This window comes from Phyllobates terribilis, unplaced genomic scaffold (genome assembly GCF_046119375.1).
Source record: "Phyllobates terribilis strain yellow unplaced genomic scaffold, ASM4611937v1 Scaffold_1115__1_contigs__length_409241, whole genome shotgun sequence".
Lineage (NCBI taxonomy): Eukaryota > Metazoa > Chordata > Amphibia > Anura > Dendrobatidae > Phyllobates > Phyllobates terribilis.
This window is the reverse complement of record NW_027363875.1, coordinates 257,501-265,000: the sequence shown is the minus strand read 5'-3', so window position 1 is coordinate 265,000 and position 7,500 is coordinate 257,501.

Genomic DNA, 7,500 nt, shown 5'->3' with positions numbered 1-7,500 from the left:
GACTGGCCTCCGGAGGATGCCACGGCCGCCCCCGTCTCACCAACCGCACCCAAGACGACACACAGGGTCGCTCAGGGAGATGGCATGCGGGGGTGGGCCTATGCGGCGCCACCGTCTGGCTTAGACCTGCCTCCGCCGCGGGGGGTCCTCGACCCACCGGCGGACAGGCACGAGGATTGGGAGAGGGGGGCTGGCCGTCGGGGTCCGCCGCGGCTCTGGCACTAACCCGGCGACGCTGAGGTCACGTGGGTGGTCGTCGGCCTGGCCGTGTCGGCGTCGCCCTCCAGCGTAGTCCCTCTTCCCACTCGCGCCCGTAACCTCAAAGGGATGCCCGAGCGGCTTTTCTTCCCAGGGCTGCTCCCCGCCCAGGGCGGGAGCGCAGGGGGATCCCAGGTCGGCCTTTCACCGTACTCCCTACCTCTTGGCCCTCGTTCCTTCTCCCGTTCTCCATCTAACCCCTTGGCTCTGGGGTTTCCGCTCTCCCTCTCTCACTCTCTCTCCTGCTCCCTGGCCGAGCCGCCTGGGAGGACGAGGGTCGAGGGGGAAGGCAACGGTCGGGCTGGGGCACACCGCACGGTGAGAACCCCCTTCGCCTGCCTCCACACCTCTGTCGTCCTCCCCACTGACGTAGGGGCTCGGGAAAAGACTGGAAATCGCGAAGCTCGGCAGTGGCGCGGAGAGGCCACCCACCGCCGCCGCTGTCGCCACCGCCGCGGAGGCCGCCCTTTCGGACACGAGGGGCAGCGCGAGCCTCCGCTGGCCGGGTACGCATCTGGAAGAAAAGGGCCGCCCTCGGAGAAGATCGCTGTGCTTCCCCGCACAGGGAGCGATTCGGACGACGGGCCCCCACGCCTGGCTGGGTGGGCGCCCCGCCGTTCGCCCGTACGGGTCGTCGGACCACTGCCTTCGCTCGGTTCGGGTCAAACTCCCCACGGCTCGGCCACCTCCGCAGACGGGAGGCGAGGCCGGCATGCGCGCCCAAAGATAGGTGTCGGAAGCCCGGGGGTAGAGGAGGAAGGGGACCGCTCACCTTAAGCCAGCGCGGGCTCCAAAGCCCGGGCCGAGCGAGCGGCGCCACCTCCCCACCCGGGAGCGCTGCGCCAGATCGATCGGAGGAAGAGCAGGGGTGCATGTAGGGACTTGCCCAAGTACGGAGGCTGCAAACCCCTGTCGTCGGGAGATACGTGCCCACGAGTCCTGGAAGCGCGACTCGGGTACAGGCGCCCTTGCGGGGGGGTACTGGATGTGGAACAGCACTGGGGTCGAAGCCACAAAAGCATCCGCCCTCATGGAGCCTCTCCTCGGCCTAAAAATCCAGATTTTAGCCTTGACGGCGCCCCCATGTGGAGAACCAGGGCCCGCGGGGGGGTCTGGCCAGGCTCACTTCAACCCAGGAACACCTCTCTGACTTGGGATAGGCGACCGGCAAAAGTCCCCCCACGCAGCTGCGGAAGCCTGGGTTCAGCCAAGGTGCAGACCTCCAGCCGAACAGGGACTCATAGCCAAAACGCATACCCAGGCCTACGGAGGTGAAAACCAGCTTAAATGAGTCGAAATGTGTCGGGGCTGAGAGGTACCTCTCTCTCATATATTCTGCCGGTGGTGTGCAAAACTGGGTCTTTGCATGGAGTGTCACCCTATACCCACTTTAGGGACGCATGCAAAAAAGTGCCCGATCGCCTGGAACTGTCAGGCGGATTCGGCTCCCTGGAATTTCCTCATTCTGGTTCTTTTTCACTTTTTGTCTCTTTTGCGACATCTAGTGGGCAGGCTGCATTACTGCAACCGGGGACACCTCAAAACGCTTGGAACTGGGGAGCGGGCTCAATTTACAAACGTTTTGCGGGTCCTGGAAGTCAAAATTGTGACTTCTGAAAACGACTAAGTATCAAGGACTCATCGCGCGAATCGCTCTGGAACTGAAATCGGATGCGCGCACTGACATGCTCCCCTCTCTGGAAGTCTGACACAAGTTGAAAAATTTTCTAAGTCCCCAAAAATTTTTTTTTTCAACTTTTTTTCAATTTTCCCCCTGTGGGATATATATTTTACCCACACTTTTGGAGCCCTCCTGGGATGCCCTCTAACATACTAGAACCTCATTTTGTGGAAGTTTTCACAAAATTGTGAAATTTTCAAAAAAGTCAGAAATTTTGCAAAAACGACTAAGTATCAAGGACTCATCGCGCGAATCGCTCTGGAACTGAAATCGGATGCGCGCACTGACATGCTCCCCTCTCTGGAAGTCTGACACATGTGTGAAAATTTTCTAAGTCCCCAAAAATTTTTTTTTTCAACTTTTTTTCAATTTTCCCCCTGTGGGATATATATTTTACCCACACTTTTGGAGCCCTCCTGGGATGCCCTCTAACATACTAGAACCTCATTTTGTGGAAGTTTTCACAAAATTGTGAAATTTTCAAAAAGTCAGAAATTTTGCCAAAAACGACTAAGTATCAAGGACTCATCGCGCGAATCGCTCTGGAACTGAAATCGGATGCGCGCACTGACACGCTCCCCTGTCTGGAAGTCTGACAAAAGTTGAAAAATTTTCTAAGTCCCCAAAAATTTTTTTTTTCAACTTTTTTTCAATTTTCCCCCTGTGGGATATATATTTTACCCACACTTTTGGAGCCCTCCTGGGATGCCCTCTAACATACTAGAACCTCATTTTGTGGAAGTTTTCACAAAATTGTGAAATTTTCCAAAAAGTCAGAAATTTTGCAAAAACGACTAAGTATCAAGGACTCATCGCGCGAATCGCTCTGGAACTGAAATCGGATGCGCGCACTGACATGCTCCCCTCTCTGGAAGTCTGACACATGTGTGAAAATTTTCTAAGTCCCCAAAAATTTTTTTTTTCAACTTTTTTTCAATTTTCCCCCTGTGGGATATATATTTTACCCACACTTTTGGAGCCCTCCTGGGATGCCCTCTAACATACTAGAACCTCATTTTGTGGAAGTTTTCACAAAATTGTGAAATTTTCAAAAAGTCAGAAATTTTGCCAAAAACGACTAAGTATCAAGGACTCATCGCGCGAATCGCTCTGGAACTGAAATCGGATGCGCGCACTGACACGCTCCCCTGTCTGGAAGTCTGACACATGTGTGAAAATTTTCTAAGTCCCCAAAAATTTTTTTTTTCAACTTTTTTTCAATTTTCCCCCTGTGGGATATATATTTTACCCACACTTTTGGAGCCCTCCTGGGATGCCCTCTAACATACTAGAACCTCATTTTGTGGAAGTTTTCACAAAATTGTGAAATTTTCAAAAAGTCAGAAATTTTGCCAAAAACGACTAAGTATCAAGGACTCATCGCGCGAATCGCTCTGGAACTGAAATCGGATGCGCGCACTGACACGCTCCCCTGTCTGGAAGTCTGACAAAAGTTGAAAAATTTTCTAAGTCCCCAAAAATTTTTTTTTTCAACTTTTTTTCAATTTTCCCCCTGTGGGATATATATTTTACCCACACTTTTGGAGCCCTCCTGGGATGCCCTCTAACATACTAGAACCTCATTTTGTGGAAGTTTTCACAAAATTGTGAAATTTTCCAAAAAGTCAGAAATTTTGCAAAAACGACTAAGTATCAAGGACTCATCGCGCGAATCGCTCTGGAACTGAAATCGGATGCGCGCACTGACACGCTCCCCTGTCTGGAAGTCTGACAAAAGTTGAAAAATTTTCTAAGTCCCCAAAAATTTTTTTTTTCAACTTTTTTTCAATTTTCCCCCTGTGGGATATATATTTTACCCACACTTTTGGAGCCCTCCTGGGATGCCCTCTAACATACTAGAACCTCATTTTGTGGAAGTTTTCACAAAATTGTGAAATTTTCAAAAAGTCAGAAATTTTGCCAAAAACGACTAAGTATCAAGGACTCATCGCGCGAATCGCTCTGGAACTGAAATCGGATGCGCGCACTGACACGCTCCCCTGTCTGGAAGTCTGACACATGTGTGAAAATTTTCTAAGTCCCCAAAAATTTTTTTTTTCAACTTTTTTTCAATTTTCCCCCTGTGGGATATATATTTTACCCACACTTTTGGAGCCCTCCTGGGATGCCCTCTAACATACTAGAACCTCATTTTGTGGAAGTTTTCACAAAATTGTGAAATTTTCAAAAAGTCAGAAATTTTGCCAAAAACGACTAAGTATCAAGGACTCATCGCGCGAATCGCTCTGGAACTGAAATCGGATGCGCGCACTGACACGCTCCCCTGTCTGGAAGTCTGACAAAAGTTGAAAAATTTTCTAAGTCCCCAAAAATTTTTTTTTTCAACTTTTTTTCAATTTTCCCCCTGTGGGATATATATTTTACCCACACTTTTGGAGCCCTCCTGGGATGCCCTCTAACATACTAGAACCTCATTTTGTGGAAGTTTTCACAAAATTGTGAAATTTTCCAAAAAGTCAGAAATTTTGCAAAAACGACTAAGTATCAAGGACTCATCGCGCGAATCGCTCTGGAACTGAAATCGGATGCGCGCACTGACACGCTCCCCTGTCTGGAAGTCTGACAAAAGTTGAAAAATTTTCTAAGTCCCCAAAAATTTTTTTTTTCAACTTTTTTTCAATTTTCCCCCTGTGGGATATATATTTTACCCACACTTTTGGAGCCCTCCTGGGATGCCCTCTAACATACTAGAACCTCATTTTGTGGAAGTTTTCACAAAATTGTGAAATTTTCCAAAAAGTCAGAAATTTTGCAAAAACGACTAAGTATCAAGGACTCATCGCGCGAATCGCTCTGGAACTGAAATCGGATGCGCGCACTGACACGCTCCCCTGTCTGGAAGTCTGACAAAAGTTGAAAAATTTTCTAAGTCCCCAAAAATTTTTTTTTTCAACTTTTTTTCAATTTTCCCCCTGTGGGATATATATTTTACCCACACTTTTGGAGCCCTCCTGGGATGCCCTCTAACATACTAGAACCTCATTTTGTGGAAGTTTTCACAAAATTGTGAAATTTTCCAAAAAGTCAGAAATTTTGCAAAAACGACTAAGTATCAAGGACTCATCGCGCGAATCGCTCTGGAACTGAAATCGGATGCGCGCACTGACACGCTCCCCTGTCTGGAAGTCTGACAAAAGTTGAAAAATTTTCTAAGTCCCCAAAAATTTTTTTTTTCAACTTTTTTTCAATTTTCCCCCTGTGGGATATATATTTTACCCACACTTTTGGAGCCCTCCTGGGATGCCCTCTAACATACTAGAACCTCATTTTGTGGAAGTTTTCACAAAATTGTGAAATTTTCAAAAAGTCAGAAATTTTGCCAAAAACGACTAAGTATCAAGGACTCATCGCGCGAATCGCTCTGGAACTGAAATCGGATGCGCGCACTGACACGCTCCCCTGTCTGGAAGTCTGACACATGTGTGAAAATTTTCTAAGTCCCCAAAAATTTTTTTTTTCAACTTTTTTTCAATTTTCCCCCTGTGGGATATATATTTTACCCACACTTTTGGAGCCCTCCTGGGATGCCCTCTAACATACTAGAACCTCATTTTGTGGAAGTTTTCACAAAATTGTGAAATTTTCAAAAAGTCAGAAATTTTGCCAAAAACGACTAAGTATCAAGGACTCATCGCGCGAATCGCTCTGGAACTGAAATCGGATGCGCGCACTGACACGCTCCCCTGTCTGGAAGTCTGACAAAAGTTGAAAAATTTTCTAAGTCCCCAAAAATTTTTTTTTTCAACTTTTTTTCAATTTTCCCCCTGTGGGATATATATTTTACCCACACTTTTGGAGCCCTCCTGGGATGCCCTCTAACATACTAGAACCTCATTTTGTGGAAGTTTTCACAAAATTGTGAAATTTTCAAAAAAGTCAGAAATTTTGCAAAAACGACTAAGTATCAAGGACTCATCGCGCGAATCGCTCTGGAACTGAAATCGGATGCGCGCACTGACATGCTCCCCTCTCTGGAAGTCTGACACATGTGTGAAAATTTTCTAAGTCCCCAAAAATTTTTTTTTTCAACTTTTTTTCAATTTTCCCCCTGTGGGATATATATTTTACCCACACTTTTGGAGCCCTCCTGGGATGCCCTCTAACATACTAGAACCTCATTTTGTGGAAGTTTTCACAAAATTGTGAAATTTTCAAAAAGTCAGAAATTTTGCCAAAAACGACTAAGTATCAAGGACTCATCGCGCGAATCGCTCTGGAACTGAAATCGGATGCGCGCACTGACACGCTCCCCTGTCTGGAAGTCTGACAAAAGTTGAAAAATTTTCTAAGTCCCCAAAAATTTTTTTTTTCAACTTTTTTTCAATTTTCCCCCTGTGGGATATATATTTTACCCACACTTTTGGAGCCCTCCTGGGATGCCCTCTAACATACTAGAACCTCATTTTGTGGAAGTTTTCACAAAATTGTGAAATTTTCCAAAAAGTCAGAAATTTTGCAAAAACGACTAAGTATCAAGGACTCATCGCGCGAATCGCTCTGGAACTGAAATCGGATGCGCGCACTGACACGCTCCCCTGTCTGGAAGTCTGACAAAAGTTGAAAAATTTTCTAAGTCCCCAAAAATTTTTTTTTTCAACTTTTTTTCAATTTTCCCCCTGTGGGATATATATTTTACCCACACTTTTGGAGCCCTCCTGGGATGCCCTCTAACATACTAGAACCTCATTTTGTGGAAGTTTTCACAAAATTGTGAAATTTTCCAAAAAGTCAGAAATTTTGCAAAAACGACTAAGTATCAAGGACTCATCGCGCGAATCGCTCTGGAACTGAAATCGGATGCGCGCACTGACATGCTCCCCTCTCTGGAAGTCTGACACATGTGTGAAAATTTTCTAAGTCCCCAAAAATTTTTTTTTTCAACTTTTTTTCAATTTTCCCCCTGTGGGATATATATTTTACCCACACTTTTGGAGCCCTCCTGGGATGCCCTCTAACATACTAGAACCTCATTTTGTGGAAGTTTTCACAAAATTGTGAAATTTTCCAAAAAGTCAGAAATTTTGCAAAAACGACTAAGTATCAAGGACTCATCGCGCGAATCGCTCTGGAACTGAAATCGGATGCGCGCCCTGACATGCTCCCCTCTCTGGAAGTCTGACACATGTGTGAAAATTTTCTAAGTCCCCAAAAATTTTTTTTTTCAACTTTTTTTCAATTTTCCCCCTGTGGGATATATATTTTACCCACACTTTTGGAGCCCTCCTGGGATGCCCTCTAACATACTAGAACCTCATTTTGTGGAAGTTTTCACAAAATTGTGAAATTTTCAAAAAGTCAGAAATTTTGCCAAAAACGACTAAGTATCAAGGACTCATCGCGCGAATCGCTCTGGAACTGAAATCGGATGCGCGCACTGACACGCTCCCCTGTCTGGAAGTCTGACACATGTGTGAAAATTTTCTAAGTCCCCAAAAATTTTTTTTTTCAACTTTTTTTCAATTTTCCCCCTGTGGGATATATATTTTACCCACACTTTTGGAGCCCTCCTGGGATGCCCTCTAACATACTAGAACCTCATT